Below are 22,829 nucleotides of genomic sequence, written 5' to 3' on the forward strand. Positions count from 1 at the left end.
GGGATGCAGACACAATGCCAGCCTAATGTAGCGCATGAGGATTGTGCCAACACCCACATTCCCTCCTCTCTCTCTACTTTTCTCTCATCCTTTTTGTATTTACTTCCCCATGTCATCCTCATATACTGGCCTGCACCATTCCTATCTAGTTTCCTCCTTCCTTTCTACATTTCAAAAAATGTCTTATTTTCTACAAATGATCACATTGACAGTTTGCACCCCAAAACAGTGGTCTGTTGTGGGTCACAGGTCTGTTTGGTTCACAGGTCATGGTAATGTGATTTCATTAGTAATCGTAGGTATTTGTATGTAAAGTTGTATGGTACATTATAGCATATTCAGCATTTTAAAATATAAGCATTTTATATATGGGCAACTTTAGAGGCATACACAGGTTTACAAATCTTTGTTGGTTCAGAACACTGAATTCATGAAATGAATAGGTTGATTTTATTGTATTTAGCGAGTGAGATTAAATGCGGTTCAAAACTTTGGGTTTGCTAAGATTTTATGTTTTTGAAAGAAGTGTCTCTTAGAAATTAAGTAACAGTAATATAGGGTAAATAATTACATTTTAAAATAACTCTATAACATAAAATGTAAAATGTGAAGGCAAAATTGTAGCCATTACTCAGACTTCAGTGTCACATGATCCATAAGAAATAATTCTAATATGCTGACTTGCTGCTCAAGTAACATTTCTCATCATCATCAATGTGAAAAACAGAGCTGCTTAATATTTTTGTTGATATATTAAGGAACAGTATTTATCTGAAATGCAGTCTTTTATTAACAATGTAAAAGTCTCACTTTTGATCAACTTAATGCATCCATGTTGAATAAAATTATTAATTTCTTGTAGTGGCATTACACTGATTTAATGCATTTACCTCATTTGATATTAGAATGTTTTAAATTTGTTCTGTGTGTTTTCAGGTGCAGTATTCAGTTCAGTATTTATAAACACTCTGTTATCATTGAATCATTAATCATTTTGCTGTGAGACAATTGGTACTAAAAAAAATTTACAAACACACCATACAGTAAAACATTTGCAGCTATAAGCAAATTCATGTTTGATTGCAAGCATCTGCATTAAACAATTGTGATATGCTACTGCGTTGGGTCACCAGTGGATATATCCAAAGTAAAATCTTGATTCTGAAGCAAAACTAGTTGAGAACCACTGATTTAAATCATGGTAACACTTCTAGAATTTCCAACCATGTTGCACATTTGAAACAAAGATACTGCAGTTGTCTTGTGTATTGGCTTGAAAAGAGCCGTGTCTGGATGTCACTCAAGCTCCAGCCCAGCATTAAGGAACTAAAGCCTAATCGATGAAGCAAGATGCAATCTTATATGTCAGCAGGATTAACTCGCCGCGGCGAAGCAGAAGACACCGCGCAGGAGGAGACGTCGTGAGTCTATTACAAAACAGACAATGACGACGATCACAATCTTGAAAATAATGCTAATGATGACGGGTATTTTCCTGTCTCCAGCTGCTCCTCCATAATTTCCAAGATGCTACCACATTAATCTCCTTGAGTCACGTTTGCGTAAGTGTGTCAAGCGTTTGTTTAGAGGGACTCAATCTTAACATTATTGCAGGAGATTAAGGAATGCTGATGAATGCTTTGTAACTTATGTGACGCGACTCCCAGGAGCTCTGAGGTGGAGCTATATAAGAGGTAATAATAAATGACAGAAGCAAGTGCTTGTGTGTGCGTTCAAATGGCTAAGCTCTATAGTTAGCGCTATGCCAAGCAGATAGAGGCCTGACAGAGGGAGATAAGCAGTCTGAGTGTGAATGCTCTGGTCAGGATGGGTCGACTGCGCTCCACCTTTTGTTGATTTTCACACTGCTCCAGTGACCTCAGAGGTGAGAATGTTTACTGTGGCCCAGTCTCAATCTCCCTCAAACAGACTCACCGGTGACCTTCAGCAACCCTGAGGTGTGTATCTCCAAGTCCCATTTTTTTCTTCTCCCCTGGCTTATCTACTACTTTTTTTTTCTTTTTTTTTTTTACTTTTTCTATCATAGTTTTTCAACATGTTCAAAGTTACTTAAAAAAGGACAGAATAATCTACACAAGTACGTAAACAAACTTGTGAACACTTGGCTATTGAGTTCCTTCAAATTTCTGCTCAGAATTACAGTAAACTGGATGCTATCATTCAGGTAGCTAGCTAACTAACTTTAGCTAACTTGTTTAGCACAATTATTTTCAAATTGAAGAGTTCAGATGCAAAAGCTTCTAAGTACTGTTTGAAATTTTCTTCTAAAATGAGCATTTTTAAATCCATCCATTTAGTAATTTCACATTAGTGGCAATGAATAGGTTCTTTTCATTGCTAGCGAAATAACTGAAGAAAATGATCATTTTAGAAGAAAATTTCAGACGGCACTTGGAGGCTTTTGAATCTGAACTCTTCAATTGTTGTTTTACCATGGCTGCATCCAAATATCCATACTCCAGCACTATAATATATAGTAGCTGAAGTGCGCATCCAGTGGACACTTTACTATCCCATGAGGCCACGGGAGAGGATTTGTGAATGACAGTGAAGAGAACTGATACTGGTGATATACAGGTAGACTTTTATCTTTGTGAGTGTTTAACACTTCATCCAAGTGAATCAGCCACTTAAATCACTGTAAGCTGTAAAAACATGCACAGATGGGAACATTTGTGAAATTCAAGAGCAGTCAACAGATTCTCAGTATCGTTATGTGACTGGAATAATAATGTCATATTGGGTAGCTTTCAAACACAGCCTAAATAAACTAATGCAAAAAAACGTCTCAGGTTACGTATGTAACCCTAGTTCCTCGAGGGAACGAGACGCTGCGTCGGAAGTGTTCCGACGCAGAACCCTCGAGGGAACCCTTCAGCGTGATGGGCTCTGAACCTCGTGTGTAATCCGACCAATAGATGGGCGAGATGTCACGGCGGGTGACGTAATGACCAGGACAATTTCCACAGCTCCGGGCGGGGGGGGATGATCATACCCTCCGCATGTGAGAGGAGATCTCTCCTGATGGGAATATCCCACGGAGCGCCGTCGAGGAGAGAAATCAGGTCCGAGAACCATACTCGGCCCGGCCAGAATGGGGCTATTAGTTGTCCGTCGCTAGCGTTACGTGGCGACAAGGAGCTCCCAGCACTGGGCCCTGAGCCAAGAACCAAGGTTTCCTCCACATGTCCAAGGCACGTACTCATGTACAGCAGGCCAATAGGCGACGTAGATCTAAAATTGGACGCAACCCCCCATCCTTCTTTGGAACTATGACGTACCGTCTGTAGAACCCGGACTGCCTCACATGAGGAGAGACCATCTCGATGGCCTCCTTCCTCAGAAGAGTAACTACTTCTTGCATAGCACATTCTGTTAGAATTTTACAGTCAAATAAACAAAATATGTGAAAATGACCTATTTTACCCTTAGGTCTTAAAGGGTTAAGACATGGTTTCACTTCATTATTGGGTGCTTTAATAGTATAATTATGTGTATGTTACGTCATTGCGTGAACAAACCGTCCGAGATTATGGATTACAGGTAATAATGCTTCATATCACCTCAATATATCACCACAGGTATAAATTTTGTGTTCCTAGATATGCTTTTCTGTCTCTCAAAGATGGGCAGCCGCTGACTTGCATTTTATGAATTACCACAAGGACCGTGGTTTCAGTTTCGAAAAATCTTCGTTACATTCTACTGAAGAAAAAAAGTCATTTACATTTTGATGGCCCGAAGGTGAGTAAATTAACAGCAAAATTTTTGGGTGAACTCTTTTGATTCTATCCCTTTGATTTGCATGTGCAAAATATGATAATATTATGAATAGTTATATACCATTATATATAAAAGTTTACAGCACTTTCATAAGCCAAATATGAACAATAGCAAAAACAGCATAAACACATAATGCACATATTTTATTTTGTGTAGAAAGGTGTGTCACCATCTTGCTCTGGCCAAAGTGATTTGAAAGCACCTTACATTGTAATTAAGACAATTTCCCAGGAGGATTTGAACGCACCAGTACTCCCCGATATTCATTCAACTCGCCTACAAAACTAGCACAAAATGTGTTACAACAGTTCATGCTCTGCTCTGCATTCTTATCAACAATGTTATACCAAATTACAAATTCCAAAGTTGTACTCATTTCCCAAAACACCTCGTCTGTCTCATAGCTTCTCTTTAAAGAGCCTTAAGCTCTCCCATGCTGTCTTTACACAATCCTCTCATGTTCTCACTGAGTCTCTGTAGGCTAAAAAGCCGCTGGCCTGTTACTGATGTCTGTCTGCTGCATTAGTTGAACAGAGACAGGACACAGAGACCGCAAATCAGATAAGAGTCGGCCATACAACGGGGAATGATATAATGAATCTCGTGGAACCATAATGTTGTGTGTGTGCATGAATTTGTGTGTCTATTTCTGCCCAGTTGAAGCAGACTGCATTCATGGCTGAGATGGAATCACTCTTTGATGTTCACCCTGATGAGTCGATCCTAACAGGAAACCAGATTTATCACTTGATTAAACTCAGCAGAAGGGTGTTGTAAGGCTGATGCAAGGTAGATACAGATATTCAGAGCTGGTATGTGTGTGTATGAGTGCTCCGAGGTCTGCTTTTTCACAGTAAGTACTTTGGAAAGTGTGTCCCTGTAATTTCCTGTTTATGTATTCATGACATGATGAAAGAAAATTCATTTTACCACAGTAATTACGGTCTGATCTTCAAAAAGACAGAGCCGATCACTGTCACTCTCATTTCACCCATGCACTGTCCTCTCAGATTAGTTGTGTACTACTTCTCTTTGAGTAATTACCCTCCATTCCTAATTTTCCAGTAATTACTTCACAATTAAAGTTTTTAATTTAATTAAGTTTCATTTTGAACATGCCTGAACACGGTTGAAGATATGCTTCTTGAATGTTTTTGTTTATTTGATTAACTCTCAGTGGAGAAATAAATGGTTAGGTGGTTTCGATTTATTTGGACTTAAATTTCTTCAGTGCCCTTTGATTGCACAGTTTAATTAGCTGAAAGTAACATGCAATCATATTTATGTTCTCAGCGCAAAACTTTTACCCAGGCAACCTTTCACCGGTGGAAGAGTGAAAAATGCTTGTTAATTGGAGAACATTGGCTTAATGAAGCAAGCTGGCATTTGAGCTTGTGAATTTCGTGTCTGATGGAAACAAATAACTAGGCTGAGGTAAGCCCTTCTTTCAAACTATAAAGAGTGCAAATTTTACGTTTGCATAACATTCTTTTTTCTGTGGTTCTACTCACAAAAAAGGATTTCTTGGATTGCTACATTTCAGAAAATAAAAAAAAATATTATTGAAAGAATACAAACTTAATGAAATCTAATTTAATTGGGAATCCCAGATGGAGAAAAGTGTTTTCAGATATATCTTTAAATAATTGTCAAAATCTACTCACAAATGACCAAAAATATATATATTTAGTTGTTTAAATTCTCACATAGAATTTTTGGCTTTTTAAGTTCAAAATTACTTTTTAAGTTCAAAATTACATTTATGTTGTCCAAAATATATTTAAAAAATTTTGCATTTACTCATAATGTATATATTTTTAGGACCGGAAATGTATTTTCTTGCTTTTTGAAGTACATTTTGTAATATATGTTGGAATTTGAATGTGGAGCGAGATAGAGCTTCTATGTAAGGCCGGTCGCAAGTTTTTCTTGAGAAAGAGAACGGTTGGAGGAGAATATATATGGAGGCCTGAGATAGGTGAAGGCTTTGCTGTTGAGAGTTAGAGTAATCCTGCAGGCTCTGAAAGAATGGAAGCTGATCAGGCCGAGGAAGAAAACTGATGAGATTCTGTCCTTTTTGTCTCACTATCTCAACAATACCATTCCTTCAGATTCCATCTTCAGTTTCTCTCTTCTTTATGACTGCTCAATTAATTTAAGTACATAAATGGATGTAAATTATTTGTTCATGGCTTTTTAATGTCCTCTTATACCTGCTAAAACTAGTGAGCTGGTTTGTTGTTGGTCTGAGATTGTCTACCAACCCAGCCAGGTGTATTGTGACCAACTAGTTGTCTACTTTTCCAAGTTATCCAAAATAAATGAACATGCAAGCTCTACTTTCGACCAGCTAGAAACCAGCCATCACATTCCAAAAACCAGCTATCACTCTAAGCTGGGTTTAGATGGATTTTCAGCAGGGTGAATTTAGATTCAAGCCATTAGATTTCATGAGAAGTGTCTGAATACACCGCAAACCTATTAAGCCAACATCAATGTTGGCGGGCCAATCTGCCAATGATTACCTTTATCCCTGCAGCCTAAGGGATACGGTCTGTACTGAAACGTCACTGAACCTGCTGATTTTTTTCACACGTGAGACCCAATGCATATAATGTACATAATGTATCAAATTTAAAAATACGAAAACACATTACTATTGCTCTTAATATTGTAGTAATGTTTATTAATGCTGATTAATAGGATACATAAAATGAATCTTTTACCTACATTGTATCTGCACTTTGTTGTTTATGATGAGAGAATTGTACAGTGCAGAATTCAGTCACAACAAAAACTTATTTTGAGCGGTGACTAATCCAAACACCTCTGATTGGCCACTGCATTCAAGCTCAACAGAAAAGTGTGTGATTGGTTATGATGCTCAACGCTGCAAAAACTACACAAACTGCCCTTGACTGAATCACTTGTGTAACTTTAATAAACATAAATGTACTTTTAATTTATACAGTGAAAACGGTTTTATACATTTAATCACTTTATTAATTTTATGTAGTATTTCTTATTTCTGGTATACATAAATAGTGCTGTTTTCAGTTAGGTCTATTTAATTTGTTTTGTTGTTCTATTGTATTTGTTTGTCCTAATGCTCGTAATTTCTTTGTTCTTATTTTGTCATTGCCTGTTTACTTGTCTTCAGTAAGCTTAAGAGTTTTTAATTATGTTGGGCTAGTTTTAGTTTTTTTGTTGGTGATAAGAATTATAACATTTCAATGGTATAAAAACTGTTGATATCATAACCTTATTTAAAGCAAAAGTAATATTGTAACATGTATCATTATTGTGAAATAAAATTACTCATATCGTGATATAAGAGTTTTGTAATATCCCACACCCCAATGCAGCAGTTGATAATTTTCATTGATTTTGGAGTCATTTATGTTCATTTTAATGGCCTTTTTAAAGTTGTGTTTTGCCAACAGAGGATGAATTCCCTGTGCTGAATTCTAGTTCATCTTTAGTTTTTTTCCCTCTTCACCCAAACATCTTAAGGATGATTATAAAGTGGTCCAGACATGCTGCTGGTCAAAAGTCTGGCTACGCTTGACAAATGGATTCTTGGCCTACAGGTTTAGAACCTTGAGACTGTATGGTTGCCATAAAAATATTTAACAACAGTCAAACACTGAGATAGATAGATAGATAGATAGATAGATAGATAGATAGATAGATAGATATTTTGTTATGACTGCAATGTCATATAGATGGGAATATTCACATGTCAGACAGCGCTGTGGCTGGTGTGAATTGGTGAGAGGAGAGAGGCGGGTTGACAGCTTTAATTGTGACTCTAAATTTGATATGATTAACCAGGTTCGATCAAATTAACCTGACTGGCAGATGGAGAGGGGGTGGACGGGGACGTGGAGAGGGTGAAAGGAGATTGATGTACCATGCCCTCAAAGTGCATTACCCATGTATATTTACACACATCTAAAGCAAGTTTTACAGAAAACTATTATAAGCTTTGATTTTTCCCCCTCTTTATGAAAGCAGTGTAATTGTTGCCAAAATCCCTGCCTTGTCTAATGTGACATTTTTGGTGTTGGAAATGGAATATTATTTGTTTTTTACTTCTGCTTTCCTGTTCTGTTTTTTCTATAAATGCAATATTTTTAGTCTTGTCCTCTGTTTGAATATAGAAAACAGCGAACGTCCCCTCATTAAATACCCCCAGTAAGCCCACATGCCTTATTCTTGCTCATTATAATATGACAACAACAAAACTCTGAATGTATCTGCAAAATAATGACAATTAAAAGGGCACCAGCTATCCCCTATACTTCACGCAATGAAAACGACAGTTCAAGAACGAGCCAGCGTGATGGTCGGACAGGAGTGGTAACGTGAAAGCTGAGAGGAAGCGGTGAGATTAATGAGCACAGATGTGTTTGCTTTCACCTTTTTGTGGGGCATGAATAATGGATACCACGGTTTTCTTTGTCGGTTTTACACTTGCCGTTTCCTCTTTTATTTATTTGTCTCTTTGTCATTGGTGAGTGTGCATGTGTGAGACTGTTTGTGTCACAATTGAAAACGAGAGTCCTCAACCAATGCTGTGAAAATCCTCTCACGCTAATGAGCAGTCAGCCTCTGCTCTCACTCAAGTTACCCGTCATCCCTTCCTTCTTCTTGTTCTTTTCTTTATTTTATTTTCAGCAATGCTCTGGAGAACCAGAAGAATCACTGACCCTCCCCTGACAATTGCTAAGTTTCGGTTTAAACAAATGTTTTTGTACAAAACATTTAATTAGCATTTCAACCAGCATTTGCATGAACGATCACACAGGAGTTAGTAGGCCTCAGGGTCTGAGACTATAATGAAAAAGATTCTGTTTGATTTTTTCAAATGAATATACATAAATGTTTCCTTTTTAAATTATATTATTGGTATTAACCTTTTTTAGTAATCAACATTTATTTTGCTACTGACCTAATACTGTGGAAACTTTCATTTGTAGGTTTAAATTAATTTCTGAAGGATCATGTGAAGAAATAAATAAAAATTGTAAATATATTAAAGCAGAAAACAGTTATTTAACAGCTATATAACATTTCATAATGTTACTCTTTTAAAAAATAAAAATAAAGCATTTTGGAGCATAAAAGACTTCTTATTGGCACAAAACTTTTGAATGGAAGTGTGCATAGTATTAATGTATACATTAATCTTTTGTTTGTGGTTTTAGACTTGTATATGGACTGCAAATACTTATATCAAAACATATATCCTCAGAGCTGTAATATTTAGTTTTTACTATGCGATCTCGGTCTCATGAAAATGGAAAACAATAGCACAATTTTTTTTTTTTTTGTAATTTACATGCTATTTATACGCAGGAATTGATTTTGACGTGCATACGATATGCACATGTTTGACATGCATATAATATGCAGTTTTTACATGCATATGATATGCACTTTGTTGGTGTGCATATAATACGCATTTTGGCGTACATATGATATGCACCTAACCCACACCCCTAAACCTACCAATTGCATATCATATGCATGCCAAAGTCCAGATCGGATTATATTTAACATATCTCAATTCCTAAAATAAGTTCATATAACATAATAACCTTTTAATAACTTAAAGGGTATGTCTGTGTCAACTTGTTATTTTTCTGTCAAAAGCAAGGAAGAAAGAAAAAAGAGATGTGGACAATATAGGATGGCGAAGAGAGATGTTGAAAGAGGCTGGCTGAAAGAACAGAAAATAGAATGCGAGGAAAAATGACCTTCGAAGATAGAGAGTGAGCGGATGGAGAGGAGAAAAAGCCAGACAGAACAAATGACCTCAGCTATAAAAGTATTAGTTAAGGTGAGGGTGTGAAAAAGGTTGGCCAATGAGCTTTTATTTATAGGAACAGGAATATAACTCTATCTCCTACCTTAGTGCAACATGTGCAGTTGTGTGTGTGTGTGTTGTCTTTGTATCCCATCCTATCTGCTTTAGCTGTGTTCACAGACCACCTTTATGTTTCACCAGTCACTTTATATGTGTCTGTGTTTTCACTCATATCTCTGCTCAAGGATATTGATGACACCCTCATTTCTCAATATCTGCCCACAAACTCCCCCCCTCTCCAGCAGATGTGTAAAATAAAACCTGTCCTCTGGCCTCAGCCAGTATACGTCATGATCAGAAAACAAACACCAGTCAGTGAGCCAATTCGTCTCTATTAGGAATTTATATTTAGCACATCATGATAATAACCTATTCAAGCTCAGCGGCTTCCCTCCCGCAACCAGATATCAGAGGTGTCTTAGTTTACCACTAAATGCTGTTTGTCACGGTCAACCACAGTCGAAACGATAAACTGCAATTAGGGATATATTTAGATGCTTTATGAGATCAGATTTTAAATGTGTAGACAATTTTAGGAAGTTGATGTTTATTTGGTTTGGTTTTGGCAAACGTGATGCTTAATGACTGTAAATCAAGAAGCAAATATAATTGTCAGAGTAGTAAATCTCTCTCATATTAAAATATTTATGCCCATTTGCTGCCATGCAAACAGCTGTTTATTTCTCAGCTCTGCAAAACATGTTGATTAGATAAACTAATTACGTGGGTAAATGTTTCCTTTGGGCTGAAACAAGTGATTCTTGATGCCAGGACACACAATGGGAGTGTGTGATGGTGTGTGTGATATTTGCAAGTCTTTGATTGCTTGTATGCATTTCAGTATCATTGGTTGCTTTGAAAGTGCCCTTGACCAGTTGGTGTCCACCACTGACCTTTTCTATCTTCCCATCTAGTGAGGTATTAATTGAAATGGTTATTTATGCATAAAGGTTTGCTGTGGGTAAGTGGTTGTACAAAAGGTCGCACAAGGAAATAAGCACTTCAAAGGAATATTTCACCTAAAAATGAAAATGTGCTGAAAATTTACTCTCAGGCCGTCCAAGATGTAGATGAGTTTGTTTCTTCATCTGAAAAGATTTGGGGAAATTTAGCAATACATCACTTGCTCACCAATGGATACTCTGCAGTGAATGGGTGCCGTCAGAATGAGAGTCCAAACAGCTGATAAAAACATCACAATAATCCGCAAGTAATCCACACAATTCCAGTCCATCAAATAATGTCTTGTGAAACTCCATGTTTGTAATAAATCCATCAAGATGTTTTTCAAACCATTGCTTCTGGCTAAAATATGAGTCCTGCACTCATTTCTTTCTCTGATAAAAAAGTTGTCTCGTCTGAATCAGGAGAGAAATATGCACAGATCAAGCACCATTTACAAGTGCAAACAGTTCTAAACAAATAGTGGATTTTGATGTGAAAAGGCAACAGGGCATGGACTTTTCACTATGAGTGTTTATGTGACATTTGTGGTTACGTCAACATATATTTACCTGCTTTTGACCCTTATATAGTTTTACATGTATTTTTTAGCAGATATTACATTTTGAGATATTACACAAGCTTTCAAACTGAAGAGGGAAGACCAGCTGTTGACCAGTCTGGACTGGAATAAAATTCATGGTTGTCTAAGCTGGTATTTTAGAAAGGTTTGTCTGTGTGCATGCAAACCAAATGCCCTGATTATGCTTTTTCTAACAGCTGTGAGACATATAAAAGTCCTGCATCATCTCAACCTCCATTTGAGACCACTGTGTGTCCCAGTTTGTGTGCATGGAGGCACTGGCACCTAAAGTGATGCTCTGAACATTCCATCTGTCTTGGCACTTACAGTAAGAGTAAAACCCAGATCTGTCCACAGCTATCACACCACCGAAAGTGATTGTAATTTTGGAGTTCGCAGGTGGGTCCACAGGACATTTATGGTCATTTTACATCCAAAGACATAATTTCCAATATGGATTCTCCCATTTTAGATTAAATGAACTTAATTACATTTCTGGCTTGGTTTTGTTTTAAGCTTGGCCTGTTCTAATCTCCATTGCCTCCACAGTTCAAACAGCACCAAGCATTTCCAGCCAATCCAATTATTTTCTTGTTTTGTTTTGCAGCTGATGTGTCAGTGTTGAAGGTATGTCTTCCTGACTATTTCCATATAAATAGAGATCTTCGGCACCAGAGTCACAGTCCTTTTGTAGGTTTGTGCTATGGGAATTATTTCTTTATTATAAAAAATCAAGCTTATGAAGAGCCTGTGACTGCTTCTGATCTCATTCAGTGTGTATCAGATGGTGACGGGATAAAAGCAAGATATTTTTGTGCATTTGCAGTTTTTGGAGCATCATTGTTCTTTTATAAAATACTTCATATGCTAGCTGTTATAGAAATCTATATATAAAAGGTTCGAAAATGTCACTAAGCATTGCTGACCTGCTTTGATTGCTTGCGTTCCTTCATTATTAGCTCACAGAGTGGCGCTTTACCATTTGCAGTATGTTTATTTATAATCGGTAGTGTGATATGCTAAACTATACAGTGACACAATCTCTCTGTCTCTCTCATACAGACACACACTTCAGTAGCAGCGTTCAGCTCTGGGCGAAACAGAGTGGAACAAAGGGTTTAGTTTCTGACTCCCTACCCTGCAAAACAAACCCTGATTGCAATTAAATCTTGCCTGAGTGGAAACCACACAGAAAGACAACAGCAGCGTGTTCAGTGTAATCAAATAGGATTGTGCTAACCACAAATCTGGGGCCCAGGTTTCATTTGCAAAGATGAGAGTGCCAAAACAATGTAAAACTAATTGTTCTGTCTGATGATTTGGTCCGGTGTTTGGGCAACTGAGGTCAAAGTCTTTCTTTCTTTCTCTTTCTCTTTCTTTCTTTCTTTCTTTCTTTCTTTCTTTCTTTCTTTCTTTCTTTCATGTTTACTTTCTTTCTTTCTTTCTTTCTTTCTTTCTTTCTTTCTTTCTTTCTTTCTTTCTTTCTTTCTTTCTTTCTTTCTTTCTTTCTTTCTTTCTTTCATGTTTATATATTTGGAAATTCTACTTGTAATAATCAGGATAATATACGGTCAACTTTGGTCAACATCGAATGAAAGAAGTGGATGTGTTATTCAGGATCACTTATTCAGGTTGCTTCAATCCATCCGTCCACATACACTCACTGATGTGTCCATATTTTATGTTTGACCAAATACCAAATCTAATAATAATGCTTTCTGTTGTCATGGTAATTGAAGAGAATGTTCTACCTGTGACTGACCTACTGTTCTTCACCGATCTTCCTTTCTATTATACTTCTTTCAAGGTGCAGTCTCATCTATTACTACTGTTTATGAAGACTCTGACCATACGAAAACAGCATCATTACGATAGCACAAGGGGCTCTTTGAGACGTTAATCAGATCAGAGGCCTCTCCCACTCCATCAGCTACGCCTTATTCTCCATTACAAAGAGAATTAGCCTGCTCCTGCAGTACGCCAATGTCTTTACAGAATACTAATATGAGTCCAACACACAAACACAGATGTGTGCCCGGGAAGGTGAGACAGGACAAGGCGTACACGCACACACACAGGCATTCATGCAAGCACACAAATATCCACCTGCTCACAGCTTGTCCTCCACTTTAATGTCTTCTGTCCAAACAAAACCTTCAGCTTCCTTCTGCATGATCCTGCCTGGATGTCTTTCCCAGAATTCATTGAGGCAGATGAACGGCACACTGCAGAGATACTTTTGAAGTTAATGCGAATTCAGTTTTTTTCTCTCTCTTTCAAGATGTGGAGCAAAATTTAGATTAAAAACGCTAATATTTTCCCATTACGACCATTCATCCATTATCATTTTAGTTGAATTTCAGGAATGCACAAGTGAGAGAAATTGAACTGACGGCAAAAGGTGAATGTGAGCCGGGAGTTTAATTCCTCTAGAGTCTCAAAATGCCACTACATGAGAAAAAGGATGAACCATTACCCATAGACCACTGCAATAAGTCTGTGTAGATGCAGCTGGATCTCCTTGATATTCTAGAGAGACTCTGAGATGGAGCAGGTAATTATAGGGACTTGAGTTTATCTCTGATTATGCCTGTGTTTGCGGGTCTGCATATATATGCATGAGCATGCAAGTCTTCACATTTGTGCATCCATGTGCTTGTGCTTGTTCATGTAGGTGACAACGGAAAATGGAGATGACTCTATCAAACATCTGTTAAGCAGATGCAACGCATATGCAATAACCCCTGAGAATTTCCTTACAAGAAAATTACAAAACCATCCATCTCTTCAGAATTAACTATTTCATATACAAGTGGTCTTGATGGGCTGCTGCATTAAAAAAAGGTTTAATGGTCTCCAATTCAGACTGTATTAAAGCACACTATGCGTTTGAAGGTGAAGTATGCAATTTACTGTGAATATTTTACTGGAGTTCAATATATAAGTCATCAATAATTTCAGTTTCACTAAAATATCTTGCACTGATCTGAATCATCTAATTGGCCCAGATCTCTGCACACAATGTCTAAAAAGTCACAGACAGAGAAGCTAATTTAATTCTATCCATGGTTTTTTCTTAGATGTTTCCTACAGATTCAAGTGATAATGCACACCTTAATTCAATAGTTCATGATGAAAACAGTCTATGATCAAATTATTGTTGATTAAACTATTGACAACAAGGCCAGAAGCAGCTTGTGGGAAGCATGAGGGAGACAGGCTCATTCTAATAATAGCATTTCTGTCATTTCAGTGTGTGAGTGATTCTGGTCAATAATCATTCTGACTATTTCCTCAGTGAGTGAGAGCACTTCATCAAACAACTTTTCTGCTGTACTCTGACGCAACCCGAGTTCAAGGAGCAACTCTTCTTTTCTTAAGGTAATAAAAACGAACAATTCTTCATGCTAAGCGAGAGAGGGAGTGAAAAGAGAAAGTTATTGCAAGTAAAATAACTGCAGATCAAAGCAGAGCACGTTCATTGTTCATTTTGAAGAAATTCTATTCAGTGGCATATACACAATGCATATAAAGTGCAAGTCAGTGGCTTTTACCCTTCTGTAAGCACAATCATTTTCAATACAGTGACAATAATTTAGAATGCATTGACATTCAGATTTTAAGGACATTGTATATCATATCACATGTTTGACTTTTAATTATTTGTGATCATTGACAATGTAAATAGTAATATACCCACATTTTTACTGGAGATATGACAATATGAATATGCATGATGATGCACTTAATCTTTTTTTTGTTTTATCATTATTATTATTTACATTGTATTATTGCGATAATTATAAATTGTATTTTTTAAATAAAAAAATACACATGTGCATGTATTTGTACCTTCGCTTAGAGGACACTTTTTTCACTTATTTCAAATGTTAAAATGTTTACAATTTCTCGCTGCATTACCAGCTTAATTTGTTTGTGGTCTGTTTATGCTGTAGGTCTGTCAGTTTAATTGTATCTCTTGTATTTTGCATTTCCATCAGTGATTTTGTGAGGAAAGCATTTACAGGTGCATCTCAATAAATTATAATGTTGTGGAAAAGTTAATTTATTTCAGTAATTCAACTCAAATTGTGAAACTCGTGTATGCATGTATGCATTTGACAGACTATTTTATCCAAAGTGGCAGGGCATTAAAGTTACACACTTTATTATATTTTGTCCTCCCAGCAAATCAAATGCATGACCTTCACGTTACTAGTTCCATGATCCACTGGTTGAACTACAGGAATACTAAAAAGCAAAAGATAACCCGAAACACCTACTATATTTCGAGACTAAATAGAAGGGCAGCTGGAATAGGGCATGACTTGCAGCCAATGAGGACACTCCTTTTGTGTGTGAGTAAAACAGGAGCCAATCAAGTAGTAGTAGCACTGGTAGGAAGTTTGTATAGTATAGATTCTACTAAGCCCTCCTTCCATTTCAAGGGCTACTCCTGATATATTGAGCCAGACACAATGATCTACAGCCTAATTAATTGAAAACTATCTTTATGGTGCATCTGTGCATCTGTGTTTTACTAGCCTTGATGACAGCGTGGGCACAGGTGGTGATCTGTTTTATATGTAGATCAGCCTTTCACTGTGGAGACGGTCTGGTGGTTAAGTTGTCAGAGAAACGAGTTTGTTGATATGGACTTGCAATGACACTGTAGGTCATTTATGAAAAATAACAGTGTTTGCCAAGCTAATACTCTGTAGGTGAAAAGACATTCAATTTCACGGAAAGACACCGGTTTCTGACATAATTAGTCCCAAAGAGCTGGATAGGGAAAGAGAGAGGACATTGATATACAGTTATCACAGTCTGACTTTTGAGTTTGATTTTCTTCCTTTCTACTTTTCACATCAATAATCCCAAAGTCTGACTCTGTTCCTACTTTTTCTTCACATTGTTGCTCTGCTCACACCCCTCTTCCTCCATCTTTTCCTTTGGCTTTCTCCCTGAGGGGAATAATCATTAGGATTGTAGACAGTGGAATTGACTTTCAATCTTTATCTAAGCAGTAGAGCGTCCACTCTTTCTAGACCTTCACTTTCTGAAATGAATAAAAACATTGTGCCTTGGACAGGTTTGTTCAGTATCACCGACTCACAAATAACAAATAGAAAATGCATAAAATAGTATATTCAAAAAAATATAATTACAGCTCCTGGTTTTATTTGGGAGTTCAGTCTAACATTTTTATGGTGTATGGAAAGGATCACTTCAAACAGTATAATACCCCATAGTAAACTAATCACAGTAAGTCATTACTTTCTCTAGAAGCTCTTTTTACATTCAATTTCCTTCTTGGCATATTTATTCACATTAAATCAGGGATAAGCCAGCCGCACATTCGTGTAAACATTACATTGTACACTACTTAAACTGTAGGGATCCATATGTTTATAATCTCCAACATGCTCTGAACACAAAAGACGGACAGTGGAATAATGGAATATTAATTTAATTGGGCATCATTAAAACAACTATTTTACAGCTGTTCTTTGAGTATGCAGGGTAATTAGTTCTTATTTGTCATAATGCGAATTTAAAATCTCTTTTTTAAAAAAGCTGGTCTTAGCCTGAGATGAAAATAAATAAATAAATAAATACAGCATAATTATTGGAATGCACTGGTTTGACAAATCAGTTAAAGCAAAAAAAAAAAATGTATAGTAAAATATATTGCCACATATGTTTTCAATGTTATCTTTGATTTAAATGTTATCTAAATGTTATCTTGGCCAAAACAATATTTTGTATGTTCCCTATTTTTGCAGTTTGATTAATTGTGTGTGAGTGTGCAAAATGTTACATAAAAGGGAAAGGTTATCATATATATATATATATCCAAGATATCATTGCTGTTGCTAAAGCTAAAATTGTATTTTTGCAGACAGTTATCTTCAACAGGTCTGTGCAGTTTGTTAATGTGTTGGTGCGGTCTGAATGGCTCTTATATATGAACGCTCTGCCACCTGCTGGTGCGTCACTGACACTCTAGCCAATCACGCTCACGCGCCGGGAGAAGCCTTCCTCCCGTGCGCTCCGGGAGATTCCAGTGGCCTGGCAATTAGTGACCAGGGCGATACGGGGAACCGACAAGCAAATATCCGGACGGCAACGGACGATCGAGGACAAGCCGTGCATTTCTGGGGAGGAACAACGCGCTTTTAGTGGATCTACCAAAATGCAGAGGGGTGGCAAGAACAAGTTATTTCCTTTGAGCATCTTTACCTTTCAGTGAACTCTAGCTAGTAAGGTAAGCAGTGTTAATAACGTTAAGAATTACATTAAATTAATAGCGTAAATAATTAATAAATTAAACTGCATGCACAGTAAAGCTGTTGTATTTTACAGTTTCAAAATTGTTTCTGAGAACTTACATTTGTGCGATTTAGTTAATCACAGTTAGAATATGTTTCTGGAATTGACTGAATTTATTTTTATTATATAATCAATCCGAATATAATTTTCCTTATTATTTACAAAAATAGCGTAGGGTAGTGTAGCGTCACTATTGCAAGCTATTTAACATTTCTTAGTAATGAGATGGTATTTTTTTAAATTAACGAGGCTTTTCAGTAGATAAAACCATTTTGCTGATAAAGTAGCTGACTGCTTTCTAAAATGTTTCGCTGGAAGTATTACACAAATCAAATCTTGCCCCGTGTTTGCTGTCCGCTGTTTGGACTCGGAGCTAGCGATGCCTAATCGCGAATGAATCGTTTGAGTCGGTTCTTTTAATGAACCGGTCAAACGGGTTAGCAAAACGGTCCGAATCATTTGGACGACTCACTGGTGCACTATATCGTTTGTCAACTGACAGTACTTTACTGAACACGGAGAGCAACATGACCGCTGAATAAAGTGGATATTTGCATACAATCAATTGAAATCTAACCTTAAAACGACCTATAGATTAAGCGACGAAGAAGGTGTTTATTAAGTTCAACACCTGCATGTACAGCTTGTGAACGATTGCAGGTAAATACGTTTTCCAAACGAAAAATATCAAAACAGTTTCAGTACACGAACGCACTTAAAGTAGCAAAGAGAGCCATCGCATAACCATTATTTGTATATAAAGTACCTTGCTACTTTATAATGGTAAACGAATATAGTAGCCTAGCTATATGTCAAAGTATAACATTAGCAAATGATGTAAACAACTGTACCATGTTATCCTGTGTGCTTTATATCTTTAATAGCCTATGTATAAAAATATGAAGTAGCATATAGGCCTATCTTACGTTTTTCACATTTCACCTTTTTCCGTGGAGTATTTAGTAACTTTGCTAGCAACATTTTTTGTGTTGCGCAGCACTGTGCAAAACCTTTAGCCTCTATACATCATGATTGACGCACGACGATTGTCTCAGTGTTTTAAGGCGTTTAAAGTATGTAGATGTTTAATTAATTGCGAGACCATTTTTAACCTTTTTGCGAGCTTTATTGTCATTTGCCTTAATGGTGAGCAGAGCACGCGCAACTGTGTGCTGATGAACCATCTCGCGGGAGAGAAGCGATGAGTGATGTGTTATAATAACCCGGGTGCCAGACGTGCTCATCCGCAGATATTTTGTTTGTTTCGGGAAATCCGAAAGCGTGAAAGGGTGAACTAAAATAGATCTGAAACATCCCTTAAATGCTGTGAAAGTTCGCACGCGCCTTTGCGCACAGGGTCAGAAGCTTTTAGAAGATGAAACTGATGGAAACGGAGGGCGGGGGTGTAGTGAAGGAATGTTCTGACATTAATGAGATGTCAATCAATGTATTCTCCCTTTAGAGTAGAGAAGAGTCAGTCTGCACTATCAACAAGTAATGTGTCATTATGCATAGTAGATAAGTTTTATATATTGAACATATATATATGTGTGTATATGTATATATATATATATATATATATATAAGACATGCTGTCACACTATATGGGTGTAAATAGCCTAACACAGGTCTAATGTAAGGCTAAACACAGGCTAAAAGTAAAAATTATAGCATATTTTGTAGCACAACACTGTGCAAAATGTAAAATAAAACCATTTTTTGCATGCATAGTTTGTAATTAGTTAACTGTGTGAAGTTACACCATAAAACACATATGACAACTTACCCTAATAAAAAATTTGACATTTATGAAAAATTCCCAGCGTGACAAGCCCTGGTCTCCCCTACATATATAATAGAAGCCTGATATTATTTATAAGGTAATCACTTTTGACATTGTTTTACAGAAGAGCCTTTCATTCAATAATGCAAGGGCCAATAACCAAAGTGCACAAAATGTTTAAAGGGGTCATATGATGCGATTTCAATTTTTCCTTTCTCTTTGGAGTGTTACAAGCTCTTGGTGCATAAAGAAGATCTGTAAAGTTGCAAAGACTAAAGTCTCAAATCCAAAGAGATATTCTTTATAAAAGTTAAGAGTCAGCCACGCCTACCTAAAACGGCTCGTTCTAACACGCCCCCACATGTCTACGTCACGATGTGGGAAGATTTGCATAACGCCGCCCAAATGTTCACGCAAAGAAAGAAGGCAAAATAATGTTCTTTTTAGCAACATCATATGACCCCTTTAATGCATTTTGATTCGGCCAGTGCTTTTAACTCACAGGTGTCCACAGACAGACGGCATGCTCGTGTCAAATAGTGATAAGTATTGTTTAAATAAGTATAAAACACTGTATTGTTCGGCCCTTAATAGTGTGGAAACGGCAGCAAAGAACACAGTGTCCATTCCTGTCTTTGGAAAAAGAGTTTCAGATTGTGTGTGTCTGTCTGCGTGAGAGAATTGGCCGGAGGATCAGATTAAAGGAAGGAGGGAAGAAAGATGCAGTGGAGTGCGCTATGCCCTTATATGAAAGGATTTAAAACACCTAAGAAGTGAAGTGATTCCTAAAAATTTAAGGCAGACCTGTCTTTCTTACAAAGTCCATTTTTCCTCATTCTTTTTCCTTTCATTGTACCTTCCCTGTCTCTCCTCAGTCTCATACATCCACACGCACACACACACACACAGGTTTGTTTTTATGGTTTATGGGGACTCTCCATAGGCGGAATGGTTTTTATACTGTACAAACCGTATTTTCTATTGCCCTACACCAACCCTACCCCTAAACCTACCCCTCACAGGAAACTTTCTGCATTTTTAGATTTTCAAAAAAACTCATTCTGAATTATTTATAAGCCTTTTGAATTACGGGGACACTGAAAATGTCCTCATAAATCACCTTCTCGTTGTAATACCTATGTCATACCCATGTTATTATACAAATTTGTGTCCTCATAAACCACATAAACATGCGCACACACACACACACACACACACATTGGGCCCTATATCATACACCTGGCGCAATGCGGCGCCCGGCGCAACGCAAGTGTTTTTTGCTAGTTTCAGCCCGACACAGTTGTCATTTTCACATCCTGCGCCACGTTGTTTAAATAGCAAATGCATTTGCGTTCATTTGTGCGCCCATGGGCGTGCTGGTCTGAAAACAGGGTGTGTTCAGGCGCATTGCTGGAGCGTTGCTATTTTGAGGCAACTGAAATAGACTGCACCATTGACCAACAAAAACCTGGTCTAAAGTCTGGCGCAATATATATATTTTTTGTTATTTAAAGAGCGCGTTAGTAATATGCGCCTATAGGCAGGTGCACAACGCTCGTACACTTTTCTTATTACACACACAGGGACGCGCAGCAGCACACAAACATTTTTAAAAATTAAAGGATTAAAATGTAAAAGATTATTATTGTGTACTTAAATATAAAAATGCCTACATTATGTAGCCTAACTTATGTTCTCTGCATGAAGTAACGTCTGGCACAGTCGCAGCCTGTGCTTATTAGAAAGCAAACAAATAGCATTAATAATCATTCATTTTCCTTAGCATATGCTATGATAAATCTGAACATTTGTGTAAAATAATGGAGCATTAGGTCATGAATATTGCCTTAAAAGTCATTGAAATTTATTGGTTGAACGAACCCTGCATTTAATGAGTGAATGCCTACGATATAGGAGTTAGCCTATCACACAAACTAGAGTCCTGTTTTTCAGAATATCTGCACGATGGCAAATGTACAATAAAAAATTGTACAGACACAAAATTCTGTTTTGCCCCATCAACGAGTCTCCGAGCAACACAGTGTTTTGTTTCTCAGCATTACACGGACCAGTAAATGGTTCAAACAGGCTATAAGTACAGTCGTTTGCTAAGTTAAATGAATTAGCATTTTAAACAAATCGGTTGATTTAAGGATCCAACTCACTCATTAAGACAGTCACTTGCTGCCAAAATCCATGGATTTAGTTTGTTTATAGTGAATTTAATTGTTAATAGCCAACATGTTTTTTTTATTCAGATTGAATTGATTAAATTTAAGAATCTGACATAAAAAGACACAGATATGACAATACATTTTCATAATAATACATCTCTTTGTTTTTTTCTGCTCAGTGTTATTTCAGGGTTTTGATCTCTCAACTGAGAGATCACATCCTGTTTATTGTATTATAGTGACTATTTAATATTACATCTAAACTTTGACTAGGCTAGACATGTTGCCTATTAATTGTATACAGTATATGAACCTGAAAGCATATTTAAATTTTTGTGTATTTTGTGTTACTACATAATAATGTTCTAGTTGAGGGCATTTGTAGTATAGGTATGGGGCCTAAACATAACCTCAAGCCCAGGGGCCCCCGGCCCCGTAAGTCCTGTCCTGATTGCGAATCACGCGTATGGCCATGATAAGCGCTGAATGAATGACAGGCTTTCTGTTGTAACATCGCGCAAGGTAAATAAAGGGTGACATCTAGTGGAGAAGACTAATGATAAGATTCACGTTAATCAGATCTTGTTTTAAATGTGTGCTGAAATAAGTCCCGGAAAAGATCGATTCGCGGCTTTTGAGAATCGATATCGAATCGACGTCATTTAAAAAAACAATTAATCGAAAAATCTATTTTTTTGCCCAGCCCTACCATGCGCTTAGATCGCTAAAATAGGGCCCATTATCTTCCCTGTCTGTCACTTTCTTTCTCACACACATATGCTGCACAACATGCTTTCACAGCCTCACGAGGTACAGTGGGGAAAATATTTATTTGATCCCCTTCTGATTTTGTAAGTTTGCCCACTTACAAAGAAATGAAGGGTCTGTAATTTTTATGGTGGGTTTATTTTAACGTATAGAGACAGAATGCCAACCAAAAATTTCAGAAAAAACACATCATATAAAGGTTAGAAATTGATTTGCATTTCAGTGAGTGAAATAAGTATTTGATCCCCAAACAAAACATGACTTAGTACTTGGTGCAGAAACTACGCAGCGTGCGGGAACCTCCGGTGATGTCGGTACGAGCGGCGTGGTCTGCTCGCAGAGTCCCTGAGGCAGCGGGGTCTGCTCACAGTTCTCCAGAAGTGGCGGTGACCGCTCACAAGGCTCCAGAAGCAGCGGTGTTCGCTCTCAGTTCCCCCGAGGCGGCGGTCCCCGTTCACGATCCTCCCGAGGCGGCGGTGCTCGCTCATGATGTTCCCGAAGCGGCGGTGCCCGCTCACGATCCTCCCGAGGCGGCGGTGCCCGCTCACGAGGCTCCAGAGGCGGCGGGGC

The sequence above is a fragment of the Sinocyclocheilus anshuiensis genome, unplaced genomic scaffold (assembly GCF_001515605.1).
Source record: "Sinocyclocheilus anshuiensis isolate Anshui unplaced genomic scaffold, SAMN03320099.WGS_v1.1 scaffold2047, whole genome shotgun sequence".
NCBI lineage: Eukaryota > Metazoa > Chordata > Actinopteri > Cypriniformes > Cyprinidae > Sinocyclocheilus > Sinocyclocheilus anshuiensis.